This window comes from Mya arenaria, chromosome 1 (assembly GCF_026914265.1).
Source record: "Mya arenaria isolate MELC-2E11 chromosome 1, ASM2691426v1".
Taxonomy (NCBI): Eukaryota; Metazoa; Mollusca; class Bivalvia; order Myida; family Myidae; genus Mya; species Mya arenaria.
The window spans coordinates 4,316,763-4,344,406 of NC_069122.1; the positions used below are offsets into that span (position 1 = coordinate 4,316,763).

At 32.9% G+C, this 27,644-nt stretch overlaps 1 protein-coding gene across 7 annotated transcripts in view; it reads right to left on the reverse strand.

Moving 5' to 3' along the window:
* Positions 1 to 27,644, reverse strand: part of LOC128231717 (neuromedin-K receptor-like) — a 102,704-nt gene that overhangs the window by 21,007 nt on the left and 54,053 nt on the right. Inside the window, exon 1 of one of the 7 annotated variants that reach the window (XM_052944841.1) lies at positions 27,106 to 27,230. The exons of 4 other annotated variants lie outside the window; for them this stretch is intronic. The gene's annotated coding sequence lies outside the window, so the exon portion shown is untranslated. Of the gene's footprint in view, positions 1 to 11,879; positions 12,152 to 22,362; positions 22,473 to 27,105; positions 27,231 to 27,644 lie in introns of those variants that run through there. 2 more of the 7 variants (XM_052944878.1, XM_052944850.1) reach the window with 2 other exon arrangements.

The window sequence follows — 27,644 nt, forward strand, 5'->3', positions numbered from 1 at the left end:
AACATTTTCTATTCAACACTTTTAAATAAAATCTTTCGTTAACGAATGTCATGGTAACGCGGTAGAATTTCAATACTGTGGTTTCTAAATGTTTTTAATTGGTTTTAACAAAATCGACTTTAGATGTAGAGGTATACACACATTCACTGCCTTAGAGTTATTACAATACCGATGTGGGATTTGTTAGCCTCAACTGTCATAACACAGAACAGAACAGAACATTTATTGTTAACTTGAACAAATACAGTTCATCGTTATAACAATAACATAACGCATGGCATGGCAATACTTGATAAATGCGAGAGTGCATTATACATATATACATATATAATTTATCAATGATTCCAACATGTTAAAATCAATAAATATAAGCATTATTATTCAAAGCATTATATCGTGGCTTAAAAGCATGTTTGCAATACAAAGCTAGTTTTCGTAGACATGCAGCATTTTCCGAGTTTAATAATTGAATGAATTTAAACATGTTTGGTCTTGCATAGTAAAATTTAGTTATGTATTTTTTCCTAATGTCATTATATTGCGGACAAATCAAAACAAAGTGATATTTGTCTTCAATATCATTATGAACACATAAAACACATTGGATGGAACGATACTGAATTCGCGACTGTCATGTCTTAATGTCCACGGTGATAATTTTTGCTTTCCATTATTGCATCTCAAATTTTACTGAATTCTGTTATTAACACTTAATAAAACTTAATAAAAGTATTGAACGTATTCAATCATAACTGAGAGTGTTTATTTGCAGTAGTTATGGGTATACACTGTGATAATCTCAAATATTATCTTAAAAAGTCTTAACATTTGCTGTATGTGTAAAGTTTAGTTCATGTAATCTGTAAAAAAACGGTTACCCAACATATATTGCTTCAGATTTTATTTGTAAAAATGTATATCTTACGTTTTCTTTTGTGGTTAATTGTCTGTCATTTTGTTTTGATATGTGTTGTACTTACCATTATCATAGAATTACTTCCGCTACTGGTCATGTTATTGATTTTTATTTTGCGATGATAAACTGATATTCATTTGTTTAAATATGTATCCATGTACCTTAATTGTAAATATCAATCGGACATCTGACGAAAAAAAAACAAGAAAAAATACATGTAAAAACTATAATGACAATAAGCAATACAAATAGGTGCTACAAGCTTAATACATAAAATTAACTTTTCTCATAAAATGCAGCAAACTAAGTTAGACAATACAATGAACATACCAAAATGTGGTTGGGGCTAATGTGATTCCCACGTGAATGTTAAAATTTGAGTACCATGTAAGAACGTTTAATAAGCATTTGTAGGATAACACTCACTTCTGAGAAATACCTTGAATTTTGCCCTGTCTTGCCTATAAATCATTTTGTACTTCTGTGTAGCTGAAATACTTTCATTATAATATTTCCATAGCTTCTGATACAACCATGATTTCAAAAATATATTCTTGAATCTAACTATACCTTAAAGAGACTGGCCTCTAAAACAATGTCGGAAACAAGGTACATTATATTAGCATTACCACAGAATGTTATGAAACTGAACGTCCAGTTGACAAACATTCAGCTAAAACCATGTTTAGAGACACTATGTGAGGGTCTGTCGAAAGAAAGAGATTCACAAACGTATAAAAAAACATTACAAGCGGACCACACACGCGCCAAAACAACGTATCAATAAATGATGGAATATACGCCTCTGAACGGTAAGTAAATGCACACTTCAATTAACTTTTAAACTAAAATAGATACTGCTAGAAGGAACAAAGCAGCAATAAAATATAGAATGGATTTGTACCTGTCTGCGAACACCTCATGAATCATAAATGTTCATACAATTGAACAATGGAAGAAATTTGATCATGATAAGCTGCTAAATACCCATAGTCGCTATTGACCAATTATGACTGACAAAAATCTTCCAGTTTATGCTTCTTTAACGTTTCGGCTTAGATGGTTTACAATTGAATCCTATACATGGCAGAATTCTTAAGGTATTGTTTATGGAGAATGGTTTAAAACATAAACGGAATGGGTTGTGCAGTAATGATACCCGGTGATTAATTACAACAACACTACGGACTCAAACACGTGTATTAAGGTCAGATATCGAGAGCTTTAAGTATGTTGTTGTTTTTGTTTACCCAGAGCCATTAAACCGGGTTTATGTTCAAACTCTTTTCGCATAAATTTTAAAGTAAATAATTCAAAATATGATAGAAAATGCTCTATCTTGCCGATTGGTATTAGTTAATTTACAAAGTTCTGTTTAAATAAGCATATCTGACAGTTTCTGTGTGATGCTCGTTTATACAAGTACGATAATTAACTATGTTAAACATAGTTTCGAATACTCTTGCGCCTACATAACATATGACAGTGATCCCTATTAAATGTCAATCATGAATATTTCACATGTACACTCCAAATTATCGGCATTATGATCCCGGAAATGGAGTTACCGCTTGCTTCTTTGGCAATCATAATGGTTTCAAGGAACGTTCATGTCAAATAGTTACTGCCAAATATCTGACAGGATGACCGTCATGCCAAGCCAACCAAAGACGAAACTAGTGAACCAATAACCAGTCAATTACAAAAAGTACTGGAATAATCTGAAAAACAGAACAGGCCATTTATCGGCAGGAGGAACATTCGCGTACATAGCTTAGATATCGTTTGAGTCAAATATTTCAAAACTGTGGGTGTTTTTTTTTGGAAAGCAATGATTGTACTATTGATGTTGGCGTGGTATAAGGTATTTGCTACTTATCTCAGTGTTTTTAGAATCAATATGGAACTGGAAGGATTCTTAAACGTATTTAACAAACCATCTGATTTAACATTAACTGTACCAGTCTTTCTTGGTTATATTTTAAATGCAAATAGTCAGAAAGAGGCCAAGTAGCAACACGGTTCTTGGCAGACAGATTAATGTTGTAATAAAGCATTTTCCTGTAAATCATGTGCCTCACAAATGTTAGGTTGCCCTAATTGCTCTTTAACTTAATTGCACATCATAATGGTATGACGACGGTATTTCCATGTTGATGGCATTCTTTCAATTTCAACATTATTGCCGTGTTCCTTCCGTTAGGCAAAAAAATCAAAGGTTATAAAAATATCCTTAAATTGTGAAACTGTTTAAACATTAAGGTCTGCGAAACTATTTATGTTACATAGGATGAAAGATAAAAATAAAACGTTCAGAACGTTTTGTCTATAACATACTTATTAATGCATATGATGAGACATTGTTTTTATAATTAATCACCTATTTGTTGTAAAAATTAGACTTGAAAGACCTAAAATAAAATAAAAGTAGTTGTCCCTGTACTATATACAGCATATCATTCACATATAACCTAATTATAGTTAAACAAACGTAGATATCTTATAAACAAGCTTATAATCGCAGTGCTATTAATAATGACATAATCATAGATATCGCAAACTCTTTCAAGACTGAACCAGGCCTACAATGGGAGAACATTGTAATGGAAAGAATATTTTACATATTCAAGATGATACCAAAGCAACAACACATGGTTTTGTATTACTCATAAAATAACATGACCCTATAACTACATACCAATGTCAAGAATGACCATTTTGTCAGACAATGGGCTGGAATGCTATTATAGGAAGGTTAAAATAAATAATAAATAAATTAAACGTAAAACTCAAATTGTTGCGTATAACAGGTAGGTATTTCAGACATAAATCATATATAAGCTGTTATAATTAACAATACCGCTCCTGTTAAACATGCGCTCCTGTTAAAATGCGCCTTAATTGTTTCAAATTAAAATCATCTTGATACAAATAATGGCTGAATTGTTTACGGCTCTTGTACAGGGCAATAATTATGCAAGAGAAGAGAAACTAACATCATATAAACTAAGATACCATCGATGAACCCTTATTATTAAGACGTTGCATTTTAAAACAAAATTTCCCAAAAAAATGTGTTATATAAACCGTAAACCGGTCTTATTCAAGAGTGAATTTACCAAAGAATGACGATAGTTTGGTAGTTGTGTAATGCATGTTGTTCTATAGCATGTTGTCATTTGTTTGGTTGTGTGTATGGTCTTGATTCGTATGACGTAAACAATATCCTGGCAACATTTTGAGCTACTGCTCCTGCGACCGTAGTTGACACTGTTGCGTTTTAAAACATTTTTTGGCGGCACGCTTACTGAATTATTGCACATTCACATGCAGGACAGAAATGAAAAGAGTGTTTTGGTCACCATTTAATGGAATCTTATCTACCATTTTTACTGCTTTATTATGCTGTATGCCACCTATACTATTGCAGATACTGATCTTGTCAGAAATTATAAGAAATCAACAATTGTTTGAGCTTTTCGTACCATTAAACTGCGCTTAAGTCTAAAATTCTAACAACTTTTGATATTTTAGGTCAACCATATCATTGCGGATTCGCGAGCATGGCAGGCATTATAGGAATTAATTAGTTACTGGTGGCTTCCCGCACTTGCACGCCAATTACTTCTGCTAGCATATCACCTATGGCTTACATTCCAACAACCTTATATCATTACATACCATCAGAAGCGGCATGTATTGATCCCTACTATAACAGAATTTCCACCATAAATGTATTCATCTTAAATATGTATAAATATACATTGATATATACTGTTAGGTTTAAGGTTAGTATGTCAAATTGGGTCAAGTTATCAAGATAACGAACTCTTTGAAATACGTGATAAAAGGTACATAAATAATTAATAAAAGTAAAGGGTTTATTGAATAATGATTATTTTCAAAGACAACGCTACCTTGTCTATATTTCAGTGATACATGGCCATACATATATAACACTATCTAAGTATTCTTAATAGATTGAAAGATTTATTTCCCTATTTATTGTGTTCAAGTCGATATATTTCCGCTTTTCTGCTCTTTTAAAATGAAACATTTAATAGCGTACCACGGTTTTAGCAATTAAAAACTAAAATGCCCTCGCACCGTTCTGTGTTCCCATATATCCATTCAGTGCCTCAAAATCCAATGGGACTAGCTTTCATATAGTTTCATAGCTCTCCCTATAACGGTTCCTTTCAAGTGGTCTGTGGTATTAGAGATACCGTTCTGTATCTGCCTGCTGATCAGATAACCATTGCATCCACAGAGAATATGAATATCTGTGATACTTGAGTTTTGAGTTCTGTATTATGTCATATTTATTCATTGGGGAATAGTGATAATTATTGGACAGGAACCTATAGCTTTTGAGTAAATTATATCTCTGTTTTCGCGTACACTTTATGCACGATTAATTATTATTCATTCTCAAGGGCGAAACTTTCTGTCACAAGTGAAAAGGTTCATCACGATTACATCCTACACTATTTTTAAAGACGCACTCTCATTTCAAGATTTATCAAAATTAATACAATTGTTTTAATATACCAAAAAGGATAAATAAGTGTCAAAAACAATGGCTTTTATGAAGGAAGCCGAGATGAATTTGAAAGAAACGCGCACAACACGTCATTTCTACCTATTGAGAGGATAGTAGATCACAGTAAATCTTTTATCACTGACCAATCATTTCATATTTTTTTGTGTTTTCATCTTTAAAATTACACGGTTACAATCTTGTTATTTGTGATTAATATTTTCCATCAATGTATTACTTAGTAAGTAGTTAAATGTTTGTCACTAAAAATTTATCTTTGTTATGCGAGTGTATGAATTGATCTTGAATATGTGTGGTGTCACTTTAAAAATTCGCTAAATTTAAGTGTGTTTAACATTACAGAGAGAGAGAGTACTTGAACTCATGTTTTATGACATATTCGGATTAAACTTGTTAGCATGTTGATAAAATTATGCCATAAAATGTTTAACCCAAATGTACAAAATCTATACATCCAACCGGTAGAGGACGGCTTAGTTTGGCTGCTTGTAGAATAAGAGATAAAGATCTTTTTTGAAACAAAGTGGGCGGGAGTCACAAACAGCTAGTCTAAGGTAAATAACATTTAATGAAAAAAGCCTTTATCTTATACTTTGGACATATTTCGTGTGACTGTTAGCTAAGCATATTTAGGACTGATTCATCTGACTTTAATTTACCGGTCAGGCCTTTCCAACCCACCTTTGCTTTGTGGTGACCCTTCGACATGAATAATTCATGGCTGTTCAGACTAGTCCTGACATTATAGGACAAAACCATATAAATCAATGATGACTCAACGTTTCCCATTAGGGAAATCAAAGTTCCCATCGGGGAAATTAAATGTCCATCGGAGAAATAAATGTCCTCATCCTGATAAATTACACTGCAAACTGATGGTAATAATGGTAATTTACAACATTACATCAGTATCCGCGGAAATGCAATCTACATGGTCCTTAATTGTTAACTATTTGTAATAATTTGATGGTAATTATACTGGGCAAAATAATTTCATAACATATCATTATGCACAATTTTGGATCTATACTCGAAAAAATACATTAGTGCGTGAACATATGTGAGCAATTACAATCCTATTAACAAAAAAATGGATCCTGGTTTAAGACCATTTATATCATTAAACACAAAACAATTTTGGTTCTGTGAAATTTAATCGTTTTTTACTAAGGCATAAACAAGCATAAAACAGATCAGAATAAAATTATAAATATAAAAATGAATATTGCTAATTCATTCGAAAACAAAGGGAGCTCGATTGTGAAGATATAATTATGTATCTATGATATGGATAGTAGCATGTACTGGTATTATTTACCCCTGGTGAGGCTTAGAAGGCATAAATTGCACCCCGCTACTCAAACATTCAAACAAATTAAATGTTGAACTGTTATAGAAATTGGGCTCAAGCCTCACCAGCGTTATTTTGACCTCTTAAAACGCCCATCAAAAGTAAGTGTGTATCATACCCATGGATGTTATATCAAGATGCTTGTTCGACCCATGTGTGTCATACCAATGGGTAATACATCAAGACGCATGTTCGATCCATTTGTATCATATCAATGGGTGATTTATCCAGATACATACGTGGCCATGTGTGTCATATCATTGGGTGATTTATCCAGATCCTTTTCGTGGCCATGTGTGTCATATAAATGGGTGATTTATCCAGATGCATACGTGGCCATGTGTGTCATATCAAAGGGTGATTTATCCAGATACATACGTGGCCATGTGTGTCATATCAAAGGGTGATTTATCCAGAGATATCCGTGGCCATGTGTGTCATACCAATGGGTAATACATCAAGACGCATGTTCGATCCATTTGTATCAATGGGTGATTTATCCAGATACATACGTGGCCATGTGTGTCATATCAATGGGTGATTTATCCAGATACATACGTGGCCATGTGTGTCATATCAAAGGGTGATTTATCCAGATACATACGTGGCCATGTGTGTCATATCATTGGGTGATTTATCCAGATACATAAGTGGCCATGTGTGTCATATAAATGGGTGATTTATCCAGATACATACGTGGCCATGTGTGTCACATTGAAGGTTGATTTATCAAGATACATACGTGGCCATGTGTGTCATATCAAAGGGTGATTTATCCAGAGATATCCGTGGCCATGTGTGTCATACTAATGAGTAATTTATCCAGATGCATACGTGACCATGTGTATCATACCAATGGGTGATTTATCCAGATGCATGCGTGATCCATGTGTGTCACATCAATGGATGAATTATCCAGATGCATACGTGACTCATGTGTGTCATATCAATGTATGATTTATTCAGATGCATGCGTGATCCATGTGTGTCATATTAATGTGTGATTTATCCAGATGCATCCGTGATTCATGTGTGTCATATTAATGGGTGAAGTATCCAGATGCATGCGAGACCCATATGTGTCATATCAATGTATGATTTATTCAGATGCATCCGTGATCCTTGTGTGTCATATCAATGAGTGATTTATCCAGATGTATGCGTGATCATTCTGTATCTTATCAATGGGTGATCCATCTGTAACGTAAATGCGTAATATTCATTTGAACATTGTCACATAAATATTATAGATGTGTTCTGAAAAGTTGCCATTACGATCCGATAGATGATTACACATCTGTTTTAATTTCGGGCTCATGATGTTAGCTTCAACTGCCTCAAGACAACGGCAGATTTAGCTGTCACACATAGTTACAGTGCGCATATGGAGAGGGAACAGCGAACTATAGGAAATAGACGAATGTATCAAATCAAGTGGGATCAACAAATGCTCTCCACGAAAATAATTTTTTGTATTCACTGCCAGATATGTTCTGCATTATATGGAGCTACAGTAATTAAGTTAAATGCTCGATTTTCAATGACCCACAAATACCCACAAATATGTCTCGGGTTCATGCAGAACAAAGAAAGGATGGAATAAGAATACAATCATTTTTTTAAGTAAAGTTCTGATATCTTGATATTCTCTATGGCATATCATATGTAAATTTATGTAACTGATTCAGACTGCAACATCTGTTTTACTCTCACCTGGGTACAAACAATTACATGAGGAACTTGAAAACCCGATGTCTCACAGATCGTTATTCAATTGGTCTGAGATAGGAACACTGTGGGAGTAGTATTGTAATAAGCAATCCAGGAACAGCAGCTATTTCAGGATGTTGAATGATAAGGAGACAAGTTCCACTATCAATATGATGGCAATATATCAATACATGACTTTCCCATACATTTTATTACACAAATTGTTAATGGCAGAATGATTTAGTGCAAGTGCACAGTGTGTTGTTAATCACATTATGATCAGCCAATCTCAAATAAAATAGTAGTAAAATAATTTTGCTGCACGAGCAGTCTATGAATAATGATTTTATATTTAGCTTTTAAACTTTTCCTAATAAACATTCATATAATAAATTTCGTCTGACAAGACCATTTTCTGTTTCATATGATTACAAACAATTTATTGAATTATGAAAGGAAGTTTTGTAACATAAATGACAAAAGTAAATGATAAATATAAACAATAACCTATTTGTTGTAAAATCAGACAATCATTACTTTAAAGAACTTAAAGACCTCAATGTACTTGCCACTACTGATTATATTCCCCACCATTGAAAATATTCCCATTAGTTTATCCAAAGATTAAAAAGGACAACTATGTAATGTAGAGATTAGTTTACATATTCCAGATGTTACCAAAACAACATCATGCAGTTTTGGATAACGCTTCAATGGATGTCCGCACAATATGTTACCAATGCACAGGGATCATGAAATAAGATATTTATAATAGTATTCAAGTTGTAAGAATGTGTAAGCTATGCTATATTTGTATACTGTTACAGAATGACCATGGCTTTATCGAGCATATCGCTTTGCTTTGTGCGTTTCAGCTGTTTAATAGCTATCATTTAAAGTGATACTAATATTTAAAATCAAAACATAACAAACATCACTTTTGAGTGATAAACCTTATACTACTTACTAAATAGTGCATTTATGGAATATATTAATTACTAATAACAAGGTTGTAACTGTGTACTTAATAGCTGAAGACGCATAAATAGCAAATGACTAAAAAATTTGCAATAATCAACTATCGTCTCATAAGGTAGAAGTACCGTGTTTTCTGCACCTTTCTCCCAAATTTAACACAATATCCTTCATATGAAGTATTGTTTTCGAAATGTATTAATCCCTTTTGGTCGATCAAAACAATTGTGTTAATTGTAGTACATCTTATTAAGGAGTAAGAGTGCAGCTTTAACATTTGCTCATAGGACAGCTCTTTCTTTTAAATTTTCACCGGAATGTATGTAAAACAATGATCAGGTGAAGCATGTCAGTGTTAACAATGGTTTTACATTATTTGTCATTTTACGTGTTTGCTCATAAATGCTCATTCCTGATACCTACATATATATATATATATATATGGCAAACATGACAATTTGAGAAAAAAACTTTACTAAAGGGACTAGACACCAGATGATACAAAATCAAGAGAAAAAGAAATTATACAAAACTTACAAAAAATTGTCTTCGTTGTGTAAATTTAACTTATTGATGTATCACATCGCTTGCGACACATGCATCTTTCGCAGTTTTTGTGCATTGTTCAAATTCGATATTTACCACGGTTGTCTACCACGTAAATTCCAGTAAGTTTCAATAATTTCGGTATATTTACTCATAAAGTTATATATGAAACTGTATATTGCCGATAAGTGCTTACGTCAGATATTATAAGAAATTATTAATGGTTTGTGCCTAACGTACCCATAAATTCAGCTTTAGTTTACAAGTGTTACCACTTTTGCTATCTTATCTCAACCCTATCATAACGGGTTAGAGAGCATGTCAGACATAATAAGAAATCATTAATTACTGGTGGCATCCTGCACTTGTTCGCCAATTACTCCGCCTACCATCTCACCTCCAACAACATCCTAACCTTAGAAATCATCACAAGCGGCATATAATGATATATAATGTAACCGAGTATACAAGCTTTAATATCTACACTTTCTACAGATTATAAATAGATACATTGAAAGAGTTATTTTTTTATTTTATGAAACAATTATTTTTTTGAATAGTATCAATTACTCTAAGTTGTTACGCCTATGATTTACTAATTAATAGACACATAACGTCCTTTTATCTTCGGTGCAAAATACATGGATGTACACTTTACACCAGTAGCATTTTTGCTTATACTTTGTAATATGCATTGCATATTGGATCATAACTTCCCTGGATTAAAAGCAACGCTTTATAACACGGGAAAGCTATAAAGGTACATAAATACTGATTAACTCATTATTGTTCTATATGTAAGATTCCTTTTAGTGTAGATGTAATTATTAAAAGTAATGAGCTTATTTATGAATCTTTATTTACAAAGGAAACGATAGACTGTCTTTATTTCAGGTGTTACATGAGCATATATGTATTACATTATCTTAGCATTGTAAACATGTAGATTGAAAGAGTATTAATTAATGCACACCTGATGTCCTTTAAATATTAGGTGCACATTGTATGGTTGTACATTTAATTCCAGGAACAAATTTGTTGGTACTTTGATAAAAATGCACTGCATATTTGGGGTGGTAGGATACCTGTATTAAATGGAAGACTTTATAGAAAGGCAGAGCTATAACGGAAACATACATTCGGAATGACTTATTTATTGACTATGGAAGTTAATCTCGTATAGAATGGGTATATATTTTACACTTGGTACATTCAAGTCTTTTCTCAATCAGTAAACAACGTAATGTTTAGGTAATTAGTTTTATAATTTATGGATTGAATTGATTTTATGAATAATTGGATCAACGTAAAATTACCTCAATAAATATTTAAATTTGAAATGTGATCATGCATGCTTAGGAAGGATAAGTTCGATCAAAAACTCATTCATCCGATAGTTATTGTCAATTAAAAATAAAACAACTTACATGTATGTTACAAATCAACAATTGAACAAAATAATAATCTGAACGAAGGCTCTCAACATTTTTTTCAAGACATTATTGTCTAACATTTTTAGTTCCTTTAAAGGAAAAGCTTTATAACAAACGTGACTAATTAATCATACTTTTGTAATATTATGTTTCTCAATTTACACTCATTACTTGAAATTGTGTGTAAATGCGTCTTTATTATGTCAATATATTTCTTCATTTGTTTTGGAACCAATAATATTACAATTCATTTTAGTTCCATTTTTCCAGAACAAGACATATTAATTATTAAAAAATGTTGTTGTTTTTATAAAGTTCAACAAAATCAGGAAGTACACGTAAATATTTTGAAAAAAGGATTTTTAATGGAACATTACATTTACATACCTTGAAAAAATCCTTTAATATATATCCTAAGTCATCCAACAAAATACCAAAGTTTCATTTTAGTTAAACATCTTTCTTTCTCTCCATACAATTTCACCACAAGTTCAGAATTATACCAAACCGGTCTCTTATGTTAAACAATCATGATTTTTTCATCAAATTAGCCCATGTTTCAGCAATACTTATTATAATAACCTCGCACCATTATGCGTTCCTATATAACCATTGACTACCACACAATCCAATGGGAGTAGCTCCGATATAGTTCCCTATCACAAGCGTGATTGCAAGTGGTAAATGGTTTTACAGACACTGTGCTGTATCAGCCTGCTGAATAATATCAGATTCTCTGGTAATCGCAATATCCACATGGTATATCTGTAAAATCCGGGCCCTAGTATCACAGAAAAACTCATGTTATAACTTTGAAGCTCACTCAATATATTGTTTCCATTTTTTTAGCATGGTTCACAATTATATAAAAAAATATATATACACTGTAAGAAACGTGTCTGTATGAAATATGTTTATAAGGCCACAACAAATTGATCATTTGCCAAAAAAAGTAGGAGCGAGCGACTGAAAAAAATAAATATATATTTTTTTTTTTAAATTTAAGGCAAATCAGAGGCGAGCGAAGAGCGAAAAATTAAAAACTAAATAAAAAAGTTTATTTCTTACAAAATTTATCATACAATTATGTCAAGAAATGCTTTTTAATTACAAACAAAGGTTCTCAGTTATAAATGAAAAGGTTTTGATTGTATCACATGAAAATCTGTCTCAATATTAAACAAATGGCAATGAGATCCAGTGCTTTACTATTAACTCAAATTTCCTCATAGTAACGTGCAATTATTCGAGGACCAAAAAGAAAACTATTGTATTCATTCCGTAACTTACTATCACAAAAAAACATTTTAGACTAGTAAGAGTAATTCATCATTTGAGCATTTCCAAATATTGGGTCAGGTCTAAATTTGAACCTCTTGAAGCACATGATAAAATTGTAGTGACATTGACATTGCAGAAGATTGAAAAAGTAAATAACACAGAGAACATTTCTAAAAAAAGAAACACTGTGGATTGAATTGCGGGACAACATACTTGAAGCAGTATCAAACAATTCTGCAAATGTGGCAGTGGTTATTATTTTAAAGCAGGTGTTGTTTCCCTTTCAAGACTTCGCATTGACCACGAACCTATGGTGTATAGGTCCGTGCTTTAAAAAGAATAACATGATGGCCCCATAGCTTCAATGACCGTAAGAAACAGGCCACTTTAATAATAGGCCAGCTTACCACAACTCAGTCAAAGAAAAAAAAATGGATAAGCACAAAGAATTGAGAAGATTAAAACAGTCAGTTTACTTATAAAAGGTTTTATTTTCTGATTTAACTGATGTTATTTTCAAACTGTATGTGTTATGCACTAGTCAATTGTAACCCCCCCCCCCCCTCCAGGTCTGGGGAATAGCGGTTCATTTACCCGGCTATCCTCGGGCCTGTGGGGAGGGGGTTGGGGGGCATGGTTACAATTGACTGGTGCATAAATACAGAATGTTTCTAAAACATTTACAAGTCCTACTATTTTTATCTGTTTTAAACAATTATGATTATATGAAAACTGAGAAATGCATGTTCAATGGTTGTACTGTAAGTCGTGTGTTCGTGTATTTTAATAATAATAATAATAATAATAATAATAATAATAATAATAAGTTTTGCACTCAAAATCCGATTTAGTTATTATTTAACACTAAATTTTGAGTACAAAACAATAAATTACTTAAAACACACATAAGTAATTATTGCCTTCGACGCTGTGAAACTCTTGTTGTTTACTGAAGACAATAATCCATTGACTATGACACTGGTTTTCACTTAAAACGTGTATTATACATTACAAATACTGGAAGTAACCTGAAAATTAATACCGGAAATGAATAACAACGGTGCGTCCTGCGAAATATTCCCGACAAAAAAGATTGTCAACAAATATCGGCTATTTTGCGGTTACCCAGACCTAATTTTGTCCTGACACGAGGAAAAATTGCTCGCGAAGAATGTAAAGCATGAAATTACCTTCAAAAAGGCGAAGTCGACGTTGCAGGTTTAAATTCTTAGTAAAAGAATTTCAGAAAATAGAGGAAATTTAGAAGTCAACAAAAAAAATATGCGCGGCCAAATAGTATGCGCGGGCGCAAAAAAAAGTTTGTTTTTTTTTCGTTTTTCGAATTTTAGGTGCGGCAAATCCGACGAACAAATGATCAATTTGTTGTGGCCTAACATTGTGTGTTCACAAATTGAGATAAAACACGTGCCATAGCCCAAAATAAACTTGGTTAATCGTACTCAAATGATTGGTAAATATTTAATAGCCTTAATAAGATATTTCACATAAATTACATTTAAACACATTAATAAAAACAACTGTTGTCAGGATTTGAGATTTTTTACTATCCGTTCACATTTAATGCAGGGTTTAAAAGTATATTCAGTTGAGAAAGCTTTAGAATTTTCGAGGGACTAGCCCCTAGTTTTGAATGTCCCCATTTTATCTGAAAAAGTCCATGTGCAATAATTATTTTATAGAACACAAGATCTTTATCGGTCCTGTATATATACCATTACAACTTTTTATGTGTACACATGGAGCAAGATAGTTCAGACCTTTGATAAGGTTACCCATTTGATTTTTGGCATAATTGTTAACAAGTAAATAACTGGTGATGTGCTGATACTCAACTCAACTCAACTCAATGTTCTTTAATTATATCACAGTTTATATTTGAGGCATGTCAAAACCCAATATTACTTAATGTGGAAACAAGAATGAAGAGGTGGATTAATAGCGGCTTAACAATAAGTTTGGATTTTATCATTATACAGAATATTCATAATAAGGTAGGGGATGTGGTTAGTTTAAATAGTATCATTATTTTAATAAGCATGTTATTGTTAATCAAATTAACTTAAGGTACAATGTAATCGATACAGTAGTGCGAAAAAAACTTTTATCACTTCATCAATTTTGTTTGAAGTGATAAACTAAGACTTTACCAACACTTGTCAACTTCAAGACAATGAAGTGCTGTTTTTCTTAAGGTATCCGGGTTCTTACAGTTTGAAACTTCTTTAAAATTCAAGACTTAATATTAGGTCTTGAGTAAAAACAACAATGTATATATTTTTCCTTTAAAAGTGGACATAAAAGTTAATAGTGCCGTTCGTTACCAATGTCGTTTAGAAAACAAAACAACACTCCTTTTATGGACATGTAGTTCAGCATTTAGCCTCAATATTCGACAGGAAATTTATGGTTGCTAGTACGGAAATGCAAACATGTAAAACCTTGAGATTTGGATAAGATATTATGGTACTCTTCAAATTTTACATTGAACTTAAACAGAGAATACATTCAACCCTTAGACGAAATATTAAATTGTTCAAAACAAGTTTGCTGAAATTGGTCTACAAGGTTAGATTTCACAAGTTTACTAACATGTGTTGCAGGTACCCTTGTTTGGTCAAGTCATACCTATGAATAACCCGTTAAATCAACTAAATTATCGCTATGTGTATCATGTATGTATGTGTAAAGAAACTTGTTTTCGGGTCATGTGATGAAAGGAGTTTACTCAAGTAATTTATCGTTCTTGTTTAAACTATAACAACTCGAGGGTATCTACCATGTTCCGAGTAGAGCTTGAATCGTGGAGTACTCTTCCTAGTATATGTAACCCGGCGCAACAAAACACAATAAAGTTGCTCCAATAGATCAAGGTTTTCAAAGCCCCATACTTTACATCCTTACTTAAAAATGGGAACAATAATAGCATCAAAAAGCATCAGTTTTATGTCCGAAGGCAAGTCTAGTTTATTAATTCTAAGGAATAGAGTATACATTGCGTTGTTCCTTTTGTATATATAGAACACCGTTTAAAATTTTATAAGTCATAACATCAAAGCAATTCGATAAATAAAACACAATTCTTATACAAAACAAATTTCAGAAATGCCTCATTTCTCCCGAAATGAGTTGATGGTATCCTGAATGAATTATCTTTCACAGTCAGGGCCTGTATATTAACGTATGTAATTATCTTGAAGAGATTGTAAATTTTTCCAAGGTATTATTCTGAATTTAATTCAGACATAATAGATGGCATGCGGATTTATACTAAATTTAGATATTCACTTTGATATTAATCATAATAAAACCATTTTGGTCGACAAACGTCCTTGGTGACCAATTTCATTGTCCTCCAGTGGGTGATTCATGTGTTTACTCCCAGGAAAATAGTGAGTATCTCGTGTTTATGTACCAGGATGTGGCTTGTATGTTTTTTCTTATGAATTATTAGTCAATCAATCTGAGGTCAGCATTTTTACCAGCTGCATTCATTGGTGTGCGGTGAAGAATTGTATGTAGTCGTTGAGCGTTTGAAGATAACATATTATTTATATGATTTGTTTACTATATTATTCAATATCTTAAAGTTGATAAATGATGGGTTAAGTGTCCGGTTGCGTGTTAATGAACGAGTTTAAATCCCCTGAGTTGTTTACTATATTATTCAATATCTTGAAGTTGATAAATGATGGGTTAAGTGTCCGGTTGCCTGTTAATGAACGAGTTTAAATCCCCTGATTTGTTTACGATATTATTCAATATGTTGAAGTTGATAAATGATGTGTTAAGTGTCCGGTTGCGTGTTAATGAACGAGTTTAAATCCCCAGATTTGTTTACTATATTATTCAATATGTTGAAGTTGATAAATGATGAGTTAAGTGTCCGGTTGCGTGTTAATGAACGAGTTAAATCCCCAGATTTGTTTACTATATTATTCAATATCTTGAAGCTGATAAATGATGGGTTAAGTGTCCGATCGCGTGTTAATAAACGAGTTTAAATCCCCAGATTTGTTTACTATATTATTCAATATGTTGAAGTTGATAAATGATGGGTTAAGTGTCCGGTTGCGTGTTAATGAACGAGTTTAAATCCCCAGATTTGTTTACGATATTATTCAATATCTTGAAGTTGATAAATGATGGGTTAAGTGTCCGGTTGCGTGATAATGAACGAGTGAAATCCACAGATTTGTTTACTATATTATTCAATATCTTGAAGTTGATAAATGATGGGTTAAGTGTCCGGTTGTGTGTTAATGAACAAGTTAAATCCCCAGATTTGTTTACTATATTATTCAATATCTTGAAGTGGATAAATGATTGGTTAAGTGTCCGGTTGAGTGTTAATGAACGAGTGAAATCCCCAGATTTGTTTACTATATTATTCAATATCTTGAAGTGGATAAATGATGGGTTAAGTGTCCGGCTGTGTGTTAATGAACGAGTTTGAATCCCCAGATTTGTTTACTATATTATTCAATATCTTGAAGTTGATAAATGATGGGTTAAGTGTCCGGTTGCGTGTTAATGAACGAGTTTAAATCCCCTGAGTTTTTTACTATATTATTCAATATCTTGAAGTTGATAAATGATGGGTTAAGTGTCCGGTTGTGTGTTAATGAACGAGTTTAAATCCCCAGATTTGTTTACTATATTATTCAATATCTTGAAGTTGATCAATGATGGGTTAAGTGTCCTGTTGCGTGTTAATGAACGAGTTTAAATCCCCAGATTTGTTTACTATAATATTCAATATGTTGAAGTTGATAAATGATGGGTTAAGTGTCCGGTTGCGTGTTAATAAACGAGTTTAAATCCCAAGATTTGTTTACTATATTATTCAATATCTTGAAGTTGATAAATGATGGGTTAAGTGTCCGGTTGCGTGTTAATGAACGAGTTAAAATCCCAAGATTTGTTTACTATATTATTCAATATCTTGAAGTTGATAAATGATGGGTTAAGTGTCCGGTTGAGTGTTAATGAACGAGTTAAATCCCTAGATTTGTTTACTATATTATTCAATATCTTGAAGTTGATAAATGATGGGTTAAGTGTCCGGTTGCGTGTTAATGAACGAGTTAAATCCCCAGATTTGTTTACTATATTATTCAATATCTTGAAGTTGATAAATGATTGGTTAATAGTCCGGTTGCGTGTGAATGAACGAGTTAAATCCCCAGATTTGTTTACTATATTATTCAATATCTTGAAGATGATAAATGATGGGTTAAGTGTACGGTTGTGTGTTAATGAACGAGTTTAAATCCCAAGATTTGTTTACTATATTATTCAATATCTTGAAGTTGATAAATGATGGGTTAAGTGTCCGGTTGCGTGTTAATGAACGAGTTAAATCCCCAGATTTGTTTACTATATTATTCAATATCTTGAAGTTGATAAATGATTGGTTAAGTGTCGGGCTGCATGTTAATGAACGAGTTAAATCCCCTGAGTTGTTTACTATATTATTCAATATGTTGAAGTTGATAAATGATGGGTTAAGTGTCCGGTTGCGTGTTAATGAACGAGTTAAATCCCCAGATTTGTTTACTATATTATTCAATATCTTGAAGTTGATAAATGATGGGTTAAGTGTCCGGTTGCGTGTTAATGAACGAGTTAAATCCCCAGATTTGTTTACTATATTATTCAATATGTAGAAGTTGATAAATGATTGGTTAAGTGTCCGGTTGTGTGTTAATGAACGAGTTAAATCCCCAGATTTGTTTACTATATTATTCAATATCTTGAAGCTGATAAATGATGGGTTAAGCGTCCGGTTGCGTGTTAATGAACGAGTTAAATCCTCAGATTTGTTTACTATATTATTCGATATCTTGAAGCTAATAAATAATGGGTTAAGTGTCCGGTTGCGTGTTAATGAACGAGTTAAATCCCCAGATTTGTTTACTATATTATTCGATATCTTGAAGTTGATAAATGATGGGTTAAGTGTCCGGTTGCGTGTTAATGAACGGGTTTAAATCCCCTGATTTGTTTACTATATTATTCAATATCTTGAAGTTGATAAATGATAGGTTAAGTGTACGGTTGTGTGTTAATGAACGAGTTAAATCCCCAGATTTGTTTACTATATTATTCAATATGTTGAAGTTGATAAATGATGGGTTAAGTGTCCGGTTGCGTGTTAATAAACGAGTTAAATCCCCAGATTTGTTTACTATATTATTCAATATCTTGAAGTTGATAAATGATGGGTAAAGTGTCCGGCTGCGTTTTAATGAACGAGTTAAATCCCTAGATTTGTTTACTATATTATTCAATATCTTGAAGTTGATAAATGATGAGTTAAGTGTCCGGTTGCGTGTGAATGAACGAGTTAAATCCCCAGATTTGTTTACTATATTATTCAATATCTTGAAGTTGATAAATGATGGGTTAAGTGTCCGGCTGCGTGTTAATGAACGAGTTAAATCCCCAGATGTGTTTACTATATTATTCAATATCTTGGAGTTGATAAATGATGGGTTCAGTGTCCGGTTGCGTGTTAATAAATGAGATAAATCCCAAGATTTGTTTACTATATTATTCAATATTTTGAAGTTGATAAATGATGGGTTAAGTGTCCGGCTGCGTGTTAATGAACGAGTTAAATCCCCAGATTTGTTTACTATATTATTCAATATCTTGAAGTTGATAAATGATGGGTTAAGTGTCCGGTTGTGTGTTAATGAACGAGTTTAAATCCCCAGATTTGTTTACTATATTATTCAATATCTTGAAGTTGATAAATGATGGGTTAAGTGTCCGGTTGCATGTTAATGAACGAGTTTAAATCCCATGAGTTGTTTACTATATTATTCAATATCTTGAAGTTGATAAATGATGGGTTAAGTGTCCGGTTGCGTGTTAATGAACGAGTTTAAATCCCCAGATTTGTTTACTATATTATTCAATATCTTGAAGTTGATCAATGATGGGTTAAGTGTCCGGTTGCGTGTTAATGAACGAGTTTAAATCCCCAGATTTGTTTACTATAATATTCAATATCTTGAAGTTGATAAATGATGGGTTAAGTGTCCGGTTGCGTGTTAATGAACGAGTTTAAATCCCAAGATTTGTTTACTATATTATTCAATATCTTGAAGTTGATAAATGATGGGTTAAGTGTCCGGTTGCGTGTTAATGAACGGGTTTAAATCCCCTGATTTGTTTACTATATTATTCAATATCTTGAAGTTGATAAATGATAGGTTAAGTGTCCGGTTGTGTGTTAATGAACGAGTTAAATCCCCAGATTTGTTTACTATATTATTCAATATCTTGAAGTTGATAAATGATGGGTTAAGTGTCCGGCTGCGTGTTAATGAACGAGTTAAATCCCTATATTTGTTTACTATATTATTCAATATCTTGAAGTTGATAAATGATGAGTTAAGTGTCCGGTTGCGTGTTAATGAACGAGTTAAATCCCCAGATTTGTTTACTATATTATTCAATATCTTGAAGTTGATAAATGATGGGTTAAGTGTCCGGCTGCGTGTTAATGAACGAGTGAAATCCCCAGATTTGTTTACTATATTATTCAATATGTAGAAGTTGATAAATGATGGGTTAAGTGTCCGGTTGCGTGTTAATAAATGAGTTAAATCCCCAGATTTGTTTACTATATTATTCAATATCTTGAAGTTGATAAATGATGGGTTAAGTGTCCGGTTGTGTGTTAATGAACGAGTTTAAATCCCCAGATTTGTTTACTATATTATTCACTGGCTTGAATACTTATGTGAAAAACTACAGAAAGAAGCTCAATAGCCAAAAGTTAAAACATAAACCCCGTTTAATAGGTTAAACGCCAAAGACAGAGAACACAAAAACAACAAAAAAATCAATTACCTGTAAATGAACGAGTTTGAATCACAGGATCTGTTTACTATAATATTCATTGTCATGAAGTTGATAAATGATGGGTCAAGTGTCCTGTTGCGTGTGAATGAATTTGTTTAAATCCGTAGTGAATTCATGCTTCCCTGATCGTTCCCATGCAGTAAACCCCGACATATATTGATAACACTTTTCGATGCCTGTGCGGTCTATTTGTTTGTCCCTTGGGCCCAAGCATTGGGTCTCTAAACAGAGTGTCTGCCTAATAATTGAATTATTGGGTAAGTCCCTGTGCGTTTTACTGTATGGTAAACTTCTTCAGCAGTTCTTCACAAATGAGCTACAATAAGTTTAATTAGGGTACACTTACATTGTAAAAGAGATCAAAGAGAATATTTCATAAATAAAGAATGGAATATAACAAAAGTAGGAAGATAGCATAATTGTGATAAACAAACCGAAGTCAGACTGAAAAAGGCCCTGGTAGTGGCTCCCACTTAGGTTCTCAAAGAGCAAACCCACAATAAAACAATCTTGTATTACCGGAAATAATGCCTGACTGATTGGTGCCTAATGATTCAGCAACTGATTCAGAATCCTGCATCTGTTTTTCACATACCTGGGTGCAGACAAGTATAAGAGAAATCACTAGAACGTGATGTCGCACATATTTTTTATCCATTTCCCTAGAAAAACACCCCCACAGTGGGGAAATAGTTTTGTTAACAAAACCAAGAAAATCAATAACAGGATATTGAACGATAAGATATTATCACTATAATAATCTGAAGGCAATACATCAAAGCGTTATTGTAAAACACTGAGACCATGTTATCATCACTACCTAACCCTTTTGTATGTTTTGTGCCAATTGTTTGTAAGTGTATGTATCATCTCTATGTCTTGTTTGTTCATAAAAATGAAAGAACGTGTATGCTAGTCTTTATCTGATAAGCCGGAATGTAAGAGCAAAGGATGAAATAAATCAAATCATAACTAGACAACATATTAAATAATATACAGAAAAATAGCCTAATGCACCTAGGGATGGTCTTTGAGTAATAATCATATAAATTGAATACAAAAATGTCCTATTTCATAAGAGTTTTCATACACTCAAGGGCATACTCCCGAACTCTTTGAAACCTAGTAATATAATTTGGTCCGATTTAAAAAAAAAAATCACTATTCCAACTTATGTTGTATGTTTTCGTTGCTAGCTGGACCTATGGTTGTTAAGGAGCATACTACTTTAGGACAACATATAGCTTTAAAAACCACAAACACATAAATACTATTCACCATGTTTGAACTATACTTCAACCATGATCTTATTAACATAGCCTAAATACCAAGGTCTAAATACCGCAAAAATAACCAACGACATGTAAACCACGTATGTTTTGAAATAATACCGTTTTCATACAGAATGATTTGCCGAACAAGCAAACGGGATTTTGTTTACCGACTTGAATGATTTAAAGAGATTTATTTTGTATTTACATTCGTGGTAGATAAGAGGTAAAAGTGGTATGAAGCGATGATAGAAAAGGGGAAAGTCAATTATTTTGCCATTTAACTCAATATAAATGTAATGAAATATCATTGCTGCTTACACATAGAATCGACAGCATTTAATTCAGTTGTAGACAAGGTTATACATAATAAATTTATCGAACAATCTTAATTTTCTGAATAAATCATGGTAATGGTTTACCTGTATAAAAACTTTTAAACTTGACAATCCAGAATATCCAAGCACTTAAACAAACTCTGTTTACTTGTTTCTCATCGTATGTCCATGACATGTTATGCTGGTTGAATTTTAATTACGTTTATAATGTCATCTGTTAAAACCACATGGTATCTTGCAACGATGCATCTTCGTCTGAACATGTAAATGTGTTGAATTAATATTTTTATTAACACAAATGAAAATATGCGTTTGACAGTGTACTTTCCCTAATCTTATAAGATAAAATATAGTGTTATGTTAACAGTGTGCTCTAGTTTCTAAACTTAATGTGTGTAAGTGTTATTTTTTTTCATTATGCTCAATATACATGATAAATATGCCATTTATAACATCGGTTCGTAAAAGGACAGGATTTATAAGCGTTTGTCTTCTCATTTAAAGTGACTCGCTCATGGTTTGTAAAATGCACTTTTTTAATAACGAAATAAAGTGGGACAAATCAGAAGGAGTGTTAAAACAAAAGAACTAGTAGCTGGAACCCTAAAGTAAATATTGTCTCTGAAGACCACACTTTTCGTCTGCGTTTATAACGTGATTAAAAATTAAGTACGGCTGTGGTGTTGCGTGATTGGTTGATTGACATTATCACGTAATGTTATCAATCTATCCTTAACAGGTCAACATATCCACCACAAGTCCCGGTGAAAGTCTGGACGAGCCGGCTGTTTTCTTACTTTTACCAGCGTGGGCTCGAGCCCCAATAAATCAAAATACTTCTTTATGCTATAACTGTATTTGGTTCTGCAATTTCGATATTATAGAGTAAACTAATGATAAAATAAGTGTTCTAGATGCATTACCGGGAAAACAATTTTTTGGTCCAAAAACATGAGCGAATCGTTAAATTTGAAAACAAGTTTTTTATCACATATTTTTTGATTTGCTTTTTAAAAAAATATATTTCATAAACATAGAGATCAATTAAATTGACATATATACGCATGTTCTTATAAGGAAACAATAACCAATAACATTTTGGAAATGCAGCAAATTGATGATATTGCCTCGTGCAAATTAACTCAAATCCTTCAGATCTTTATTTTAATTATTTTAAGATTTGAATCAGAAATATCAAATAATAAACTTGGATTTGTAATTCACATTCAATAGAACAAGACCACAACTCATTAAAGTCTAGAAGTACTACGAGGGTGACTGGCACACTGTACCCAAATATCGATGCTATCTCCATAACGGCTAGTGTATTTTAGATCAGAAGTTCGCAGGCTTGACCCTTGCTTAGACTATTTACGATGGTAATCAGCTAGAATTGGTAAACAGCTGTATATGTAGCTGATTTCATTTGTTAACAAAAGTATTTTCATTGAGAGCATATTTTACTTGTTTAATATTGCCATATACCAATCTTGCCCTTACTATCATTGGACGTATTTAAATGCAAAAAGAAAATATTTATGCACACAAGAACACATTATTTAACAGTAGACAATCCTTAGTAAAATAATCTGATCGCGATGTTGTCAATTTGATTGTATGCATTCTCATTTCCGATTGTGCACATCGTTTGCTCTTGACAAATAATGCACGGTCGTTAATTACAAAACAGACTAGTTAATTAATAATATTATTCTTGTGATTAAGATTCTTTTTCAATAAGTAATAAATAGTTTTGTTTCACATCATTATTTGCCATGCATTTTGTACAAAAAAGGTAACAATATAACGATCAATTAAGTACATGCACATACTTTAATCTGGCAATAAAAGGTTTTTTAATATAGGTATTAGTGCAATGAACTAAAACTCTTGTCCAAGAATAATAATAGTTGTAAAATTAAAATCTGAAGTCAAAGCCATTAAGGGCTTGCAATGCTTGAACTTTAAAACATAGCACCCAGTAATATGTTTATGAAACGTGATACCAAGTTGTATGTATATTGTACGTGATACCAAGTTATATGTATATTGTACGTGATACCAAATTATATGTATATTGTACGTGATACCAAATTATATGTATATTGTACGTGATACCAAATTATATGTATATTGTACGTGATACCAAATTATATGTATATTGTACGTGATACCAAATTATATGTATATTGTACGTGATACCAAATTATATGTTTATTGTACGTGATAACCATTTATGTGTATATTGTACGTGCTACCCAGTTATGTGTATATCGTAGGTGATACCCGGTTATGTTTATATTGTACGTGATACCAAGTTATGTGTATATTATACGTTATACCAAGTTATGTGTATATCGTTCGTGATACCCAGTCATGTGTATATTATACTTGATATCAAGTTATATGTATATTGTACGTGATACCAAGTAATGTGTATATTGTACGTGATACAAAGTTATGTGTAAATTGCACGTGATACACAGTTATGTATTTATTGTACGTGATACAAAGTTAAGTGTATGTTGCACGTGATACCTAGTTATGTGTATATCGTTCGTGATACACAGTTATGTGCATATTGTACGTGATACCAAGTTATGTGTATATTGTACGTGATACCTAGTTATATGTATATTGTACGTGATAACAAGTTATTTTCATATTATACGTGATACCAAGTTATGTGTATATCGTTCGTTATAACAGTTATGTGTATATTGTACGTGATACCCAGTTATGTGTATATTGTACGTGATACCAAGTTATATGTATATTGTACGTGATACCAAGTCATGTGTATATTTTACGTGATACCAAGTTATATGTATATTGTACGTGATACAAAGTTATATGTATATTGTACGTGATACCAAGTCATGTGTATATTGTACGTGATACCAAGTTATGTGTATATTGTATGTGATAATATGTTATGTGTATATTATACGTTCTACCAAGTTATGAGTATAGCTTCATGATACCCAATAATGTGTATATTGTACGTGATACCAAGCGATGTGTATATTGTACGTGATACCAAGTAATGTGTATATTATACGTGATACCAAGTGATGTGTATATTGTAGGTGATAAGAAGTAATGTGTATATTGTACGTGATACCAAGTGATGTGTATATTGTAAGTGATACCCAGTTATGTGTATATTGTACGTTATACCCATGGATGTGAATATCGTTCGTGATACCCAGGCATGTGAATATCGTTCGTGATACCCAATAAAGTGTATATTGTACGTGATACCCAGTAATGTGTATGTCGTTCGTGATACCCAGTAATGTGTATATCGTTCGTGATACCCAGTAATGTGTATGTCGTTCGTGATACCCAGTAATGTGTATATCGTTCGTGATACCCAGTGATGTGTATATCGTTCGTGATACCCAGTGATGTGTATATCGTTCGTGATACCCAGTGATGTGTATATCGTTCGTGATACCCAGTGATGTGTATATCGTTCGTGATACCCAGTGATGTGTATATCGGTCGTGACACTCAGTAATGTGTATATCGTTCGTGATACCCAGTAATGTGTATGTCGTTCGTGATACCCAGTGATGTGTATATCGTTCGTGATACCCAGTAATGTGTATATCGGTCGTGACACCCTGTAATGTGTATATCGTTCGTGATACCCAGTGATGTGTATATCGTTCGTGATACCCAGTGATGTGTATATCGTTCGTGATACCCAGTAATGTGTATATCGTTCGTGATACCCAGTGATGTGTATATCGTTCGTGATACCCAGTGATGTGTATATCGTTCGTGATACCCAGTGTTGTGTATATCGTTCGTGATACCAAGTGATGTGTATATCGTTCGTGATACCCAGTGATGTGTATATCGTTCGTGATACCCAGTGATGTGTATGTCGTTCGTGATACCCAGTAATGTGTATATCGTTCGTGATACCCAGTGATGTGTATATCGTTCGTGATACCCAGTGATGTGTATATCGTTCGTGATACCCAGTGTTGTGTATATCGTTCGTGATACCCAGTGATGTGTATATCGTTCGTGATACCCAGTGATGTGTATATCGTTCGTGATACCCAGTGATGTGTATGTCGTTCGTGATACCCAGTAATGTGTATATCGTTCGTGATACCCAGTGATGTGTATATCGTTCGTGATTCCCAGTGATGTGTATATCGTTCGTGATACCCAGTGTTGTGTAAATCGTTCGTGATACCCAGTGATGCGTATATCGTTCGTGATACCCAGTGATGTGTATATCTTTCGTGATACCCAGTAATGTGTATGTCGTTCGTGATACCCAGTAATGTGTATATTGTACGTGATACCCAGTAATGTGTATGTCGTTCGTGATACCCAGTGTTGTGTATGTCGTTCGCGACACCCAGTAATGTGTATATTGTACGTGATACCCAGTGATGTGTATATCGTTCGTGATACCCAGTAATGTGTATGTCGTTCGTGATACCCAGTGATGTGTATATTGTACGTGATACCCAGTGATGTGTATATCGTTCGTGATACCCAGTAATGTGTATATTGTCAGTGGTTACCAGTAGATGTGTATATTGCAATTGATACCTGTCATGTGTATATTTTTGTGGTAACCAGTAATGTGTGTATTGTGTGTGTATTGAGTGTGGTAACCATTAATGTGTATAATGAGCGTGAGAGCGTGATACCCAGTAAGGTGTTTACTGTTCGTATTGTAATGTGTAATTGTGAATCGTACTGATAAAACAATCTTGCATTTGATTGAAAGAGATATTCATTAAAGAGCATTTTGTTAATGGTTTTGTTGATCAGCTCGACGTAAACTTATCTTACCTTTACGTTACTGCCACCATTTTCAAGCAAAGTAATATCCACACAAGTTCATTCAACAATTTGTTCATTATGAGACATTCCTTATGTGATCAAGACGCAATCAAATACATCTGGATTATCTTAAGTAGATAACTTGACAATGCTCTTTATAAGGAAACACTTAATCAATAACGTTATTGTTCTAATTGATATACAAGTGCGTGGATTGCCAAAACTATGTAATTATTTTGGTTGGATAATTTTGAAACAGTGTACTTAAGACCTAATGGGGGTTTAAATTATAAAGTTGTATTGTGATACTAAATAACAAAGGATTAATAAGTCACTGTCATCGTCCGTTGTTTTGATTAAAGCTGAACAATGAACAGAGTTTAACACTAATTAACCTGCGTCATATAAGCCTTAATTACATCTGCGTAATGTTGTGTGGAAAGTGTCATGTAATATCTTGAACTTTTTTCGCGTTAATGCAAGAGGAACATCACGCTTCCTTTATTCCACTTATTCCATCGTCGGCAACCATGGTACATTCTTCCGTT